Source organism: Eschrichtius robustus, chromosome 13 (genome assembly GCF_028021215.1).
Source record: "Eschrichtius robustus isolate mEscRob2 chromosome 13, mEscRob2.pri, whole genome shotgun sequence".
NCBI classification, from domain to species: Eukaryota; Metazoa; Chordata; class Mammalia; order Artiodactyla; family Eschrichtiidae; genus Eschrichtius; species Eschrichtius robustus.
Genome location: NC_090836.1, coordinates 95,791,603 through 95,807,825, shown reverse-complemented (window position 1 = coordinate 95,807,825; position 16,223 = coordinate 95,791,603).

The following is a 16,223-nucleotide window of genomic DNA, read 5'->3' as shown; positions in this document are numbered from 1 at the left end:
GCTGCCACGTGTACATCTGGAGGAAGGGAAAAACATGGGCAGAAACTCAACAAGATCAGAAACAGATGTCAAGAACATCATGGGTGGGGCTGAGCTGGGGAGAGCTGGGGCCAGTGGGTGGCTGCAGGAGCCAGAAAGGAAGGAGGGATTTCCATGACATGAGTCAAGAGGGCACGGAGCTAAGCCAGCGTGGCTGGGAGCAGCTGGTCTGCAAACCCAGGAAGACGGGAGGCTGGGTGGCCAGCAGCAAGGCTTGGGGTTGCAGCTCAGGGTCCGGATGAGGTGTGAGGTCGCCTGATGAGGTGTGAGGTCGCCTGCAGGTGGTGGCGTGGACAGGAGGAAGTAGTAATTGGGGTGCGGGCACATGGAGGAAACAGGGGACCCTCTGCAGGGAAGCAGCGGTGTTGGTGTTGGTGGGGTCGCCGGTGGCTGATTGCTCTTCACCACTGCTCGGAATGAGTTGATGCCGCAAACTCAGATGTACACAGAATAGAACTTGCTTTATTTCTCCATGACTAAGCTTAACTTCCATTCGGCTGAAGTTGAAGAAATGCGATTTTGGCCAGCTGGGGTTCTTCTCTTACCACATTTCCTGGGGAGCTGCATCTGAGCGCCACATCCCGGCAGCGGGAGGGGTCACCTGGCAGTGCCTGTCCAAAGGACATCTGCTGAGTGGGTCAATATCCCCTCTGCTCCAGGCTCCCGGTTCCGCCTACATACCTGCTGAACTACGCCCATTCCTGCAGAGCCTCCTGGGTCCTCATTCCTCTTGGGACATCCGGGTCCTCTCTGCACGAGTGCTTATCTCACAAATTCGGTATCCCTCAGAGGGCCGTCTGAGCCCAGGCCTATCTGCCTGGGTGCACTATCTGGCCATTTCTTCCCTGGGGTCTCAGCCACCTCCCCGGGGTTCTGCCTGGGAAGAGAGGAACAGCCCCTCTGAGTCTCAGATGCCCCAGACCTGCTGGGGGTCTTCCCTGGAGCCCTTGCCAGGCTCAGCTGGGAAGGAGGGGCCGGGATCCACATTCACCAGGAGCCCCAGCACTGACACTCCTTTCCTCCCCTCTGCCTGCCTCCGCCCGGGGCATCTTGGGTGTTTGGGTGGAGGGGACCATGTGTCTACTCAGAGCATCCTCTCCCAAAGCTCTTGGCTGGGAATGCAGCTCTTTCCTTCTTATTTTGAAACGCAAGTACCTGGACAAGACTCCTTTCCTCTCTCTGCTTTTAGTTACATATCCTTGCTGTGTTTGTTGGGTTGATCTTGCAAGGAACACATATTGAACACACAGCTTCAAAAAAGGAAAAATAACCCTAAATCCCAGGGTGGGGCAGCTCTGGGGCTGGTTAATTCAGCAGCTCAGCAAAATCACTAAGGACCCTGATCTGTCCCGTATTTCCACTCGGCCCACTTAGTGCAACAGCTTTGTTCTCAAGCCACCTTCCCTCAGGGCCACAGGATGGCAGCCACAAGGTGGTGGCCACAAGATGGCTGCCCAGGTGTCACATCAGGCATCACGAGGGGGAGTGAAAGAAGAGCTAGAGATTCTTTCACCCAGCAGCCCCTGCTCGCTTTTCATTGGCCAGAACTGATCATGTGACCACAACTAACCCAACCCCTGGGAAGGAGAACGGGACGATGGGAAGCAAGATTTGCCTGTGAGCCCCAAGGGTCTAGGCTGAACTCCCGAGTGAGATCAGAAGTGTTGTGGCCGGGGAGAAGTGGTCAAGAGCACTGCTGGTTCGTTTCTCATCAAAGCTCTCCAGACACATCATCAGATGCGGCTATCTTCCTCGGCCAGGGTATCTTGGTTCTAGGAAGACTTCTCAGACTTGGGGGACAGCCTTGGCCCTGAGTGATCCCTGATCACAGCGCTTATCCGTTATTAGCCTTGCCCACTGGGCTTCGAGGTCTCGGGGCACGGGGGCTATAGCAGCACCAAATGTCATCACCTCTGCGAGCCCTCCCCAACCCTCCCCCCAAAGAGTTGAGCTTCCCTGAGATTAACCGAGGCTGCGGGAGACAGATGCTGCCTGGGTTCAGATCTAACCGGATAAAGGAGAGCAGGTCACCTCCTGACCTCTCTGTGCCTCAGTTTCCTCACCTAGAAAATGGGGATAATAATAACAGCATCTACCCCAGAGAGCTGTCGTGAGGATTAAAGGAGTAAGTCTATGAAAATCCTGGCGCAGAGTAGGCTCTTTATAGGTTTAAATATTATCTGAAGGTAGACATTTTATCATACTCATTTTTCAGAAGAAGAAACTGTATTTGGATAATTTCCTTCCTGTGTCATATGTTCATTCATTCAACAGTTTGGGGTTCACTACCCATGATTGGCCCTGCTCTGTGCTGGGCAGAGGGGGCAAAACAGTGAACAAAAGCCCATACGGTCCCTGCCCTCGTGGGGCTTACTGTCTAGTAGGGGAGATGAACGTTATACAGATCGTCACACTAGGACCTCACATTAGGGTAAGTGTTCTCAAAGTAATAATGGAAGAAGCTAATTTGGAAGGTTGGGGGGTTGGTCTGAGACGGCCTCTCTGAGGAAGAGGTGGTGCAGCTGAGCCCCGGAGGGTGAGAGGGGGAGACAGAACCGCAGGTAGAGGGACCCACGTGGGCAAAGGCCTGGAGATAGGAAACTGCTCAGCACTTCCCAGGAACTGAAAGAAAGGCCGGGAGGCAGGAAGGAGCAGGTGTGCAGGACCTGGGATTTTGGATCTAGCCGGTGGGCGGCATCTGAAGGAGGTTAAGGTCATTGGGTCAGAGGTGGACGCCGGATTCAAACCCACATCCTGAGCTATTATTTCTCAGAGGCTGCAACACCTCCCCAAGCTCTTTGGTCAGTCTCACGACAGGGCAGGACTCCCTTACAGGAGTCTGTGAGGAGCTCGTGCCCTTGCACCTCGATACCCACAGCCAATGGTGTGCCGGAGCCAGATTGCACATCACAGTGTTAGCTTGAGATCGGCCGTGGTGGCAGTACCTACACCATAGAAATTGGCAAATGTCACAATTTCAATTTTTTCAAAAGAAGGCCTTCTTTAAAAATGCAGCCCCCGGTGGTTTGCCAGGCATGTACCTCCATCGCACTGACCATTCAAACTGGGCTGGAGTCCCTGGGCCTCTCACACAAGGTGAAGGGGAGGCCAGGCTTGGGTGGGGCAGGGCCCTGTGAGGGAGGTACTTTGGGTGTGGTCCCCAGGCTCAATTTCCTCTTTCCCTGGGACCCCTCACCACCACTTTACCCTACCCAGGGCCGTTCTCTCTACTTTACCCTGCCCCCTGGTGGCCAGGGTACTTGGTAGCTGTAAGGGAGTCCCCAACCCCAGCAGAGCCACTGCTGGAGCTGACCACGGAGCCCAGGCATGGTGGTCCCAAGGTCCTGGGGCTGCCCTGATTTTTCCCTTCCCGAGATTTGGTTGGGGCTCAAGCTCCTTGCCTTCATTTCCAGTGTCACCTTTTTTCAATGTTAACTAACAGGAGTTGAATTCTAAAAGGACCTCAACTAATGTACCCCAGGTCCGCAGAAACGCAAACCGCTTACCTGAGAGGGAGCACTGAAGGACAATAGGTCATTTCAAGTCTGTCACCACTAATCAAGCGTCTCCAGGAGGCTCTAGGTGTCTAAAAACCCCTGGGACAAGTCAGATCCTCTCAAGGGCTCCTAGTTCATGGGAAAGCCTAGACCTGCGGGCAAACTAGGGAAGTACAGTACACTGGGGACTGTAAAAGAAGCTTGTATATGGTGCAAAGTTCGTATAAAGGTGGGTAGCTCAGAAGAGAGAGCAACCAACTCTGCCCATATATATTTGGGTCTTGAAGGATGAGTAGGAGTTTGCTAGGAGGAAGGTGAAGAAGAAGGTTGCAGGTAGCGTTCCATTTTGTTCAATCCAATCCACAAATCCCGCAAATACTTTTTGAGAACAAGTCCACCTCATCCCATGTGGAACTCCTAGGCTGGCACGGGCAAAGCTGTGGACTGGGGATGTTGGGGCACATTTCAGGGAGCTATCAGTTGCTGTGCAAACTTAGGAGACACTCTATACTTTTTTATCCCTTCTCCAGTGCTGCCTGGCTCCGCCCTTCTTTCAGATTTTCACATCACCTGCTCGTGAGGTCTCCTCTAGCCGCCTCATTTAAATCTGTGCTCCCGATCCCATGTATCCTGCTCTTTCCTTTCCCCGGTGCTTGTCTTCTCCGAACTCCCTACGGAAGTTGCTTGGCTGTTGCGTTTATGGTCCCTGGCCGCCCACGGCCACTGCCTCCCCACCTCCCCACCCCCACCAGACTGTAAGCTCTACACTGTTATAATCCATGAGCCTCGAAGAGAGCTTGCCACATAGTAGGTACTCAATAAAAATTCGTTGACTGGATAAATACAAGTCCTAGAATTTGGGGAGGTTAAGGGTGTATGCGGGGAGGTCTTCCCTGCTTGCCCCAGTCAAGCAAGGATCTGTTTTATTTTTCCCCGGCATGTGTTTTATTTAAACTAGGCCTACTCTATGTCTTTTTATACTCATTATGACCACATTTTCTAAAGACAAAATTGCCTGTATAGTCTTAAAAACGATTTCTCCTGCCTTGTTACTTTACTTAGATAAAACCTTGCAAGGTTTAGAATCAAATCACATGAAATTACTCTTATCATTTGACACTAGGACTGTCCTGAAAATTCAACCTGACAGTCATTGTACTGACATGCTCCCTTAGTTATAATTATGTGCATATTTGTCCTACTCCCTTACTAAGAGACACTTCCTTGAGTTAGACAGACTTCAGGTCCCACACGTCCTGTGACTCCCCCAGTGCCCAGCACGGTGCTGCCAGTAGGTACTCAGTAAATCCCTGTTAGGTTAATGAAGGGATGAATAGACACCTCCTCAGCCCAATGCCAAGACCTTCCTTCTTCCATCCTTCCAAACTTCCCTCTCTATTCACCCCTCCATCCCTCCCTCTATCCATCCATCCCTTCATCTGTCCTTCCATTCCTCCCTCCATCCATCCATCCCTCCCTCCATCCATCTGTCCCTCCATCCATCCCTCCATCCACCCATTCTTTCAACAAATACAATTTGAGCACCTACCCTGAGCCACACATGGCTTTAGGTGCCAGAGAAGCCATGGGTCTCCATGGACTTGACCTGTGACCTTGAGGAGCCATAATCCAGCCAGGAGGACAGACCCCAAACAAATCCTTGACCAATGCCCAACCAATTATAAATGACAGCAAATGCCTGGGGGAGAAGCGCAGGTGCTGGGACTGAACAGGCCCGTGCTTTAGACGGGGTGGGGCTGGCCTGGGAAGGCTGCAGCGGGAGCTCAGTGGGAGTGTGGGTGAGGGTCAAGGCAGGGAAGAGCTTTGAGCCCTCCAGGAGTTGACAGGCAGCCAGGGGCAGGGGCAGCGCGGCTGGGTCTTTCAGGGCAAGGAGGTGAGGTTGCATCACAAGTGCAGTGGGAAGCCTTTGGGGGCTTTTAAGCAGGGACAGGACATTATCTGATTTTCATTCTAAGAGGACAGCAGCTGAGGCCAAAAGCATGGCAGTGATACTTGGGAGGCAGAGGGATGGCCGGCTGAGCAGGACAAGGGAGATGGAGGGCCGAGAACGTGGATGGGGCCCGGAAGTGCAGGACTGTGTGTCCTCGGCACTCGGGTAGTGAGGGTTGGAGGTGGAGGTGTTCGCCTTCCCCAGGGCTGAGGGAAGGAGATGCAGGAGGAGCAGAGGGCCGGGGCCTGGGGCTGTCTCAGGAACCCATTTCTGGTCTGTACTGACTAGAGGAAGGTGAGGAACCACCTGGGTTAAGTGCCCTGCTCTGAATCTGAGGGTTAAGTGGGATGAAGGAATCTGGGAGGCTGGAGGCCAGGGTTTAAACCTCTGCTATGCTGTGTGACCTAAGGCTGATAGCTGTCTCTCTCTGGGCTCAGACTCATCATCTCTACAGGGAGAGGATAGACCTGAGAGTCTCCAAGATCCCTTGCAGGTCACTGCTCTTGGCTTTCCTTGGGCTTCCCTCATGCTGCCTTCCTGGAATCGAGGGGCCCTGCTTGCTTCCCCCTCTTGTCCTGTGGGCACCTGGAGCCCCCAGGGTGGAAGCAGCCACTGTCTACTTTGGGCCATTCTCCTTGCCTTCACCCCACCTCCCTCCTGCAGAGCAAGCCTGGTGTGGAGGCTGGGGAGAGGCATGCATCGCCCTCTGGTGGCAACTTCTGGGCCCACATGTCACCGTGCCCTGCAGTGTTTTAACTCAAGCGTTTTTTTGTTTTTGTTTTTGTGAAAATATTTATTTATTTATTTATTTGGTTGCATCCGGTCTTTGTTGTGGCAGTCCGGCTCCTTAGTTGTGGCTTTCTGGCTCCTTAGTTGCGGCGCGTGGGCTCCTTAGTTGTGGCATGTGAACCCTTAGTTGCGGTATGCGTGTGGGATCTAGTTCCCTGACTGGGGATGGAACCTGGGCCCCCTGCATTGGGAGCACGGAGTCTTAACCACTGCACCACCAGGGAAGTCCCAACTCAAGTGTTCTTAAGGCATTTATTGAGCGCCCTTTGTGTGCAGAGTACTGAGGCAGGCGTGGAGGAGGTGGGCAATGAGGGGGAGGGGGAAGGAATCCTGCGTGGGTGCTCAGAGCTCAACTCTAGAGTCGCCGACCTGCGCTCAGATCCTGATTACGAGGAAGTCCTGCGTGTCCTCATCTCTACGTGGGAGCCATGGTAGAGGGGGCTCCTGTGGTTGCAGTGGGCATTAAATGGCATCGTGCATGGAGCGCGTATCAGCCTCACTCCCGGCCCAGGACGCTCAGGCTGTGTTTATTACACACGCATGCTCAGGGCCTTCAAGAGAGACTGCCGTCAAGAGGGGTGCACTGCTGTGTGCGTGGACACGCTGGCCTCGGGGTTCCTCCAGGCAGGGTGGAGCTCAGCTGCTGAGGAACCCCTTTCCAGTGCCGGCCAGTGCTCTGGTGGAGGGTGCCCCAGGCAGCTGCTGTGGGAACGGATCCCCCAGCTGTGCAGGTCCCCTGCAGATACACTCCTGATTAACGGCGGCATCTCCAAGGAGCCAGGACTTCAAGGGCCTAAAGGTGCGGGGACCCGTCTGGTACAGCTGATGCCTTGGGCGTATGAGGCATCTCTCACTCCCCAGGTTGCGGCAGGGCCTGCTGGATCTGCATGGCTCAGGCGTGCTTCAAGGAGACCCACCTGTACACAGGTGTACTGGCTTGAATAAATACATCTGTGTGCACACCAGAGATGGCCTGGCTTTTCCCCTATGGGAAGGAACGATCTCCTCAACACAGGGGGAATTCAGGGGAGTTTGGGCACTCTGGGTGAGATGCAGGGAGGGGAGCTTGGCATCAGATGAGGGTTGGACTGGGGGATGCTTAAAGCTCCGGGCAGGGAATCCCTTGGCGGTCCAGTGGTTAGGACTCCAAGCTTCCACTCCATGGGGCGCAGGTTCGATCCCTAGTTGCGGAACTAAGATCCCACATGCCGTGCGGTGCGGCCCAAACAAACAAACAAACAAAAACAAAAACAAAAAAGAGAAATATTTATTTAAAAGAAAAAGCTCCAGGCATCTGCTTCAGCCACAAGGGCCGCTTTACACCTGTGTCTACTGCCCCCTCTGCCCCTTTGCTCAGGCTGGTCTCTGACCGTTGCCCTGTGTTAGACATTTCAGCCTTCAAGTTCTGGCTCAAAGCTGCCTCCACCACGAGGCCTGCCCTGAAGAGGCAGCTGCATAGGGAGTGTCTGAACACCTCCAGTTAAAGTTATACTCACCCATGTGACCATTTCCTGTCTCCCGTCTCCTCAACTAGGCCCTGGACCCCCTGAGGCCGACTTGAATCTTGAGCATCTTTTGTAGCTGCCATAACTCCCAGCCCAGAGCTGGGACGATACAGATGCTTGATGAATGCTCCATGCAGATTGTTAGGTGTTCTTACCTCCTGTGCCTGGGAGACTCAGACATGAGTCTCAGACATGATTCAGACTCTCCCTGGAGAGGCAAGGTGAAATGGTGGGAAGGCTGGAGTGGGTTCTGGAAGGCCAGAGCAGCACAAACAGGACAGGCACTGAATGGCCAGCAGTGCCTGGAATTCCCGTTCCAAAGGCAGTGGCAGCCCAGCAGTTAGGAGAGTGTCCTCTGGAGCCAGATGGCCTGGGTTCAAGTCCCAGCCCTGGCACTTACCATCTGTGTGGCCATGGGCAAAATATTTAACCTCTCTGTGCCTTAGTTTCCTCATCTGTAAAATAGGATCATATGAGTACCTACTTGAAAGTGCTGTTGTCAGGATTAAATGAGTTAATATGATGCTTCTCAAACTTCCATGTGCACAGAAATCACCTGGGGACCTGGGTAAAGTGCAGATTCGGACTCAGTCTGGGGTGGGACCTGAGATACTGCATTTCTGCCAAGCACCTGGGGATGCAGGTGCTGTCGGACCTCAAACCGCACTTGGCATATTCGGGAATTAATACCTGTAAACTAAGAACAGGGCCTGGAGCATAATAAGGACTGGGGAAGTGTTGTCAGTACTGTTACCTGGTACCTCTCAGGGAAGGCTTCTAGAACTTTCTGCCCTCTTTCAGCTCACCTTCTTGGTGCTCTGCTCTCTGGAGTCTTGGTGATGCTGGAGCCCCTGCTGTCTGAGGTGGGCTGTTCTGAAACTTCTTGGTGGTCTGTGCTCTGGGCACTGAGAAGGGACAGGTGTTGGAGGGCAGGCAAAGGGCAGTTTCAGGAGAGAGCTGAGAAGGAGACAGGAAGAGGGCCTGGCGGCAGGGGCGGCTCAGCAGGCCCACTCACTCGAGTGTCCGGGCTCGCCCTGGTGTGAACTTCACAGCCTAAACCACATACCTTGCAGCTTCCCCTGCCCCCTCTGCTCCTGCCGCCCCCTGCTTCCTGCGGGAAGGGCACAGGTGGCTTCAGCCAGGGGCCAGCAGGACTTCTGGGCTGGAACCACAGGCCTGAAGCCCTCAGCCACTTCCTCCTGAAGGAAGTGTCCCCTGGCCCCTTCCTAGCCCTGCTCCCCTGCCTCCGGGCCCTGGTGCACTGGCCAGGCCTGGTTGGTCCTCGAGCCCTGGCTCAGGCAGGGGTAAGGCTGGGGCTCCTAGGTGCTTCTGAAGAGGTGGAGGTTGGGAGACAGGGGGAGTGAAGAGGCCGGGGGCAAGTGGTGTAGAGAGAGAATCCTGTGTTGGGGGCCTGGATGGCTGAGCGTCTGACTCGGTTCTGCCTTTAAGAGCTGCCCCTCCCTGAGCACCCTCATCCCCCTGTCTTTGTTTTCTACCTCCCAGGGTTGTTTCCAGGGGTCCCATGTGGTGACCCATGAAAAGTGGGTGCACAAATCACCTTCATCAGTCAGGAGTGGGCGAGGGCTTCCTGGCGGGTACAGTTGGTTGCTGCCCGAGTTCCAGTTTAGGTCATTTCCCGGAGAGCAGCTCCAGGCCCCGAGGAATGAGCTAGTCACAGCGTTCCTCCGGCCTTCCCGAGAGAGGGTGACGCAGCCTGGGGGCCTTCAGCCTCTGCTGCTTTCAGGTTGGCTCATGAGCTCCCTGGGGCCCATGAGATCAAGGTCACTGGTTTAAGCCACATGTAGGGGAGGAGGTAAACTTCCCTCCTTTCCACTCAGGCAGCAGCCCTGACCCTGCCTAGTTCTCTCCTAAATGGGGGGCTTCAGGGTGGGTGTGCAAAGCATCCTCATGCCAGGAGCCCCTCCTGAGGGCTGAGAAGAGTCTCTCCCACCCCCCGCCTCCCCCCCACCCTCCCTGCCCCTGCCAGGGAAGGAAGATGCCCAGTTCAGATTCCTCTAATCAGAGGATGCCTTTCCTGGAAGAACTTTCAGGGTCATCTGACCTGATCCCATTCTTGTAGGGCTGGGAGGCTAGGAAGCTGGGTCCAAAGAGGGGAAGCCTGGCGCCTTTGGTTCTTGCTTGTTCAGCATTGTCTGGGCCCCTGTTTCTAGTAGCAGCACCCATTGGAGATTACCCTCCTGCATTAGGTAAGGCCTTGGTCAAGCTGTCAATCAAAGTACCCCATCCAGCCTCTCCAGACAAGGGGTGGGCATCTGACCTCATCACACCCAATGATACTCTTTGAATTCTAGTGGAACGAGGCCAGGAAACAGCTGGATGTTGGTGCCTTGGAGGCATCTTTGCTGCCAGGCCTCCGCAGCTGATCTGGAATCTGCTCTCCCGAGGTCCGGGTCTTCAGCTGCCTCCAGAACCTGTGAACCACTCCCTCCAGATCCTTCTATTTCTGTTTCACCCAAGTTAGCCCCAGCCTGTTCCTGTGGGCTGTAGCCCCAGAATAGCGATTACCGCAGGGAAGGACATGCGACTCGGGAGCTGGGGGCGCTGCTGGGACCCAGGTCTCTAGACTCCTAGCCAGTGTTCGTGTCCCCTGGGAGGAGCCTCTGGCCTGGGAGAAGCGGCAGGACTGAAATGAAGTGGAATCGAAGAGAAGATATGTGTGTTCTCAGCTCTGGCCCGGTGGTGTTGGGCGCGGGGGTTTGTGGTTTGACTGCCGGGCAGGATGTGAGGAGGCGCGTGGAGGCGGGAAGGGGTCAGCTGGCGCTTGAGGCTCCCTGCTGCCCTCACACGTGCCCTGGCCCCCGCCCAGCGCCCCTGGCACGTGGTAGAAACTCTGCTCCGGGTGGGGATGAGGGGCGCAGGCCCTCCAGGGAAGGAGGATCTGGCAAGCAGAGCAAGCGCTGACTTGGTTCGGGTAAGCCAGGGCGGGTTTGTGCCTCGCTGCAGGGGAAGGACTCACAACGGGCCACGTCTAACTCACCCCGAAAGTGAAACCAGACACCCACCAAACACAGGGGCCTCTGCTAGTTCTGAAACCTCCGGCAGGCTGTCTCTTTATTAACTGGCACCCAAAGTGGAAACCAGTCAGCGAGAGAGATTCAAGGTCAGCCAGCCAGCTGGGGTGTGCATGGGCCTCCCAGGCCTTGGGAGTCAGGCGTTCAATCACCGAGCCGGCCCGGAAGACATCCAGCTGTGACTGCCTCTTTAGAATTGCCTACCACTTGAGAACACGAGGCAGGTTTTTGTTTTAGATCCTCCTGTGTTGCTCCCGAGACCCAGTGCGCACGCCTGGCCATCGGGCCTGTGTTACAACGGAGACCCTATTCCAAGGGCCCCAGCAGAGAGAAAACCCCGGGCAGACACACTCTCTTGTGCCCTCTTGCTCTGTTCCCACCTCGCCATCATCCAGGCTGGTCAGCCCTAGCTGAAGGGTGAGGTGGGGAGGGGTGGGGGGCTGGTAATTAAAGACGATGTCGAGTCTTAACCTGCTTGCTAAGTGACTGTTCCTCCCTGCCTGGCTAAAGCACCTGTGTCAGTTGGGAATCTCAGTTGCAAACCGTAGAGCCCAAGCTGGCCACTTTCATTAGAAAAGCATTCGATTCAGGACCTTCTGCAGCTCAGGGATCTCTACAAACCAGGCTTGGCGGGGGTGCAGCATCTGAGATGGGATGCTCTGATGTCGCCCTCACCAGCCTCCTGGAGTTCTCTGCCTCCTCACCAGTACCCCTGGCTCCCATCCCGAGGTCTGCAGTGGAGACTCCTGATTGGGCGAGCCCAGTGACGTGCTCGCTGCCCCGCTGCAAGGGAGGCTGGGAAAGTAAAGCTTGGACTTGTTGCTTGGGACCCAGGGCTCCTAAAGAGGTAAACACCACAAATACAGGAAAGGTTTGCAAAGCTGCAGCGTGACCACGATGAAAAATAAATATCCGGCCAGCACCTGAGAAGAAACCTCCCCGACAGAGGGTCCTTGTCAGCCCTCAGCCTCACCCCTCCCTCTGGAAGTCCCCTTCCTCACACTTCGTGGTCAGCAGTGTGTTGTCTGCGGCAGGCCTGGTGGTGGTGTTTTGCTGTGGGTTGAAGTTAGAATTAATGACCACTATTTTAAGTGAGAGAATTTCATATTTAAAAAAAAAAATCACGATTTTCTGCTTTTTTTGAAAATTGAGAATTTTCTGGCAGTATTGAGCCAACGTTCCCATCTGCCATCTCCCATATAGATGGAGCCCCCAGTTTGTCATGGTCTCTATCTGCCGGCCACAGGCTTCAGTTCCTGTCAGGCCCCCATGGCATCTGAGTTGGGGTCCCCCACCCAAACCCACGGTGAGGGAGAGACGAGGCTGCCTCCCTCACCCAAAAGTCCTTGATGTTGGGAGGCCAGGAGAGTCAGATGTATGTTACTTAACTGCCGATTGTCCAAAAACTCCACTTGGTCCCTGAGGTCTATACAGTCCGGTTGGGGTGGCCCTCGAGCGGGCCTGCGAACCTGGGTGAGTAGCAACGATGTCAAAGGAAGCCTGCTTTAAGCTTGGTGGAGCCCCCGTGGGAGCACACAGCAGGGGAGGCTTCGAGCTGCAGATGCAGGGGAATAAGGACAGGGCCTCCCCCTACCACCGTGCTTCCCCGAGTGCCACCCAAAGGGGCCCTCTTCCACGAATCCTTGATGCTGGCCCAGCACCTTCCGAGGCTTTGCACTTGCCTGGAGCTCCCCTTCCTCGGGCTCAGTTTGGCCCCTTTGTTCTGAAGGAGACTTGCGGTCTTTTCTGCATCCTCATGTTGGCCGTTTCAGGATATGCCAAAATATAGTTGCCTGTCTTCTCTCAGCCCCACTTTATTTAGATACTCGAGGTGGCAATGAGACCGACGTGCCAGGATGCCAAGAGTCAGGGGCCAGGGGAAGATTTCTCAGTCTCTCTCTATGATGCTGGGCCAGGCAGCACCCAGATCTAGCCCACCCTGCACCTGCCCACAGCCTGAAGCAACATCTTCACTGCCCAGGGGAGTTCAGGGTCCCCATTCTCTGAGGTGGGGGCGGGGGCGGTGTCTAGGCTCCCTGGCCCTGGAGCCAGGCTTGACTGGGGGCATCATTCCAGAGCTGGGGTGAATTTCTGACCCCGTTTACTGCTCTCCTCCAAGCAGACACTGTGGGCAGTGCTGACAGCCAGGCACAGTCTCCATAACGGGACATTTGAATTTTTTCCGATTCCTTAATAAAAACACCAAGAAAAAAAAGCAAGCAAGCATAACCTCTAGATAGAGAGGAACTTCTCACAGACACTTTGCAAACATCACACGTCCTCTTTCCTCGCTGCAACACCTAGATTGTCTTCTGAGAAAGATCACAGATCTTGGTGAAACCTACTTAAGAATAAGAGCAAGTGAAAAGATCTTTTTCTACCTGTTTCTCACGGGAAAGGGGGAAACAATTGCAGGTGCTGTCAGAGGGTCTTCGGAGCTTTCCTGACTGTCCCCATAACGAGACTCTGGCCTGGCAGTCAGGAGATGGGGGCTAGGAGTCAGTGTGACTGTGGGCAAAACGCTTCCGTCCCTGGGTGCCATCGGCGCAGGGAGGTGGCCCCCGGGCCTGGTGACTCCGGAACGTTTTCAGGTTCCTCAGGAGAGGTTGGAAATAATCAGGGGTAGTAGGAAGCCTGGTGTTTGGGAAGCCCTGAGGGGAGCTCCAGCGCCCACCAAGGGTCCCACACATTTACATTTCAATTTTGGTTCTAATTTTATTTATTTTCTTAAATAGGTATTATGTTCCCGTGAAACAAAGTTCAAAAGGGACAAAAAGCTATTCAGGAAATTTCCTTCCCCTCCTCTGCTTCCTGGGTCTCCCAGCTTCCCTCCCTGAAGGAAAATGCTGCTACCAGACCCTAGGAATTCGTTCCAGAACAACTTGGTGCACGTGCATGCCAGGTCGCAGACACGCTCACATACACAACACACGCTCACTTGCACACACATTCTCACAAACGCACAATAGGCACACACCCACACTCCCCCTCACACCCGCAGTCGCTCTCACACACAGAAAGGCTCACTTCTACACCCATCAGGCACTCACACCTACTCACCCCCCCTACACTCGCACGCACCCTTACGAATGCACACACACACGCCCATAGGCTTACCCTCACAAACATGCACCCACACCCTGGCACACGCCCTCTCACATTCACACACTCACTCACGGTTACCCCGTCCTTCTACACGAGCGCTGGCCCACTACACACTTTGAGCTGAACTTGGCTTCTTTTCACCCGGCTGCACATCCTGGGGATTGTTCCACGTCAGGAATGGAGAGCTGTCCCTTCCTTTTTGTCACGGTGACCCTGTATTCCACCAGGTGGATGTCTCTAACTTACTCACCAACCGTCCTCTGGGGCTGCAGGCTTAGGCCGCCCCCAGGCTCGTTACTGCGTGAATTCCTTCACCCACTTTTCCCATGTGGCACCACCTCTCTGTAGGATGAGTCTGAGACGCAGCACCGCTGGGTCATGTGCTGGAGACATTGGTAGATGTTGTCAGGCTGCCTCCCAGAGAGGAATGCCAGCAAGGCAAACCACTCTTGTGACTGGTTTTTCCCTGCAAACCTTTTGAAACTTCAAATATTATTCCCCGGGTTGTTTCTAACTTGCTGTTTCTGGATCCTTTAGGCTACTAGAGATTTAGAAACCTTGGTTCTTTTCCTTTTTTACTTCCTCCTTTGCATCTTGACACCTCTGTATGTCAGGTCATTTTCTGGGCTCTGGGGCAATCTGGATGCATCAGACATGGTTCCTGTTCTCAGGGAACTTCCAGTGTAGACACATGAACAGAAGGTCGTGACATGAGGTGAGGTGACTGTCGTGTGCATCGCATCCGACCTGGCTGGGGTGGGGGATCCGGGAAGGGCTGGTTTTGAATCGGGGAGTTGAGATCGTCCGGAAGAGTGGGGTGGGAATGGGGTGACCCACTTTGTCCCAATTTTAGCACTGAGAGTCCCGTGTCCTGGAAACCGCTTCGGCAAAGTGGGACAGCTGGTTCCCTGGAGCCGTGCGGCTGAGGAGCCAGAACGGGGAACGACTTTCTATGTGAACGTCATGGTTTGCATGAGACACGAGTTACGTGGGGCACTGGTGTTGGCGTGGCCAGTGAACCAGGCCACTCATGGAGGAACACGGATGAACGCGGGTATTCAGGTCTGGAGCCTGGGAGGCCGGCGAGCAGGTGACGCTGGCAAAGCAGAGACAGCAAGGGTGATAGCTTGGCAGTGGGGGGGGGGGGGGTGAGAGAGAGGAAGGAGCCACGGAGGAGGGTCACGTTCTGGCTCCGGGACTGGTGGGTGGCGTGTCCCGGGGAAGAGAGATGGTCTGCAGGGGGTTGGCTGGGAGGAGAGCCCTGGGGGCAGGCAGCCAGCAGACCGCTCTTTCTCGTTCTTGTCCTGCTCTGATCACTCTGCAGTTCTGACCCACCTTGTGCTTCCCATCTGATGTGGGGGGCACCCCACGGTCTGTGGGGTGGGGGGGACCAGGCTGAGGGCTGGATGCAAAAGCACCCACGGCATTGCCTCCTGACCAGGGACTAGGACCCATATCTGGTTACCAGTGAAACCTGGCTCTGTGGTGGTAGGACTTTCTCCAGCTGAGGACTCAGCCACCTGCTGACTTTTGGCCCCCGGGAGGGGTGGGGCTCAAGGATTTGAGAGTGGAAGTGGGAGTGTCCACCAGATGCGCAACTGTGCTGTCAGGGCTGAGCAAGGCAGGGAGGGGGGCCGGCGGTGGGGTGGGTGGCCCAGGAGATACTGGAGGTCTTCAGGATGGCAGAGGACAGTCACAGCAGAGAGAGTTAATGGTCCCTCCAAACCTGTTCTCCCCAGCCTGTGTACCCTCCAGGCACATTTCAAAGCCTCCTTTGCAGCTGGGTTTGTCATGTGACTCAGTTATAGCCAATGGGATGTAAGTTAGAAGTGTCCAGGGCAACTCTGGGGAAGGGTCCTAACAGGTAGAGGATGCCCTTCTTTGCTCCTTCCTCCATCTTCCAGCTGCAGGAATGCACATGTGATGGATGGAGCTTGAACCGCTCCCTTGGTCCACGAGGTAGGAGAAAGGTATTGAGGATGCCCCAGTAGCAAGACAGAGTGAGCTCAGGATCCTGATGACAGCATAGAGCCCCTCCAGCAGCCGCGGATGGCCTGCCTCTGGACGGCTTTTACGTGAGAGAGAAACTCCTCTCTTACTTTAGGGCACTGCTATCCTCTTCAGTTCGCAGCTGGACTCAATCCTAACCGGGACACCGTTGGAGAGTGGGAGGGGTGGCGGCAGCAAGGGAGATGAGGTGGTAGTTCAGGGGTTTGCGTTGGCACAAGTCAGAGTGATGACAGGGTCCCAGGGTGGGCCTGGGCCTGGGCCGAGATATGGAGTCGGACAGAGGGTCCCTGGGGAG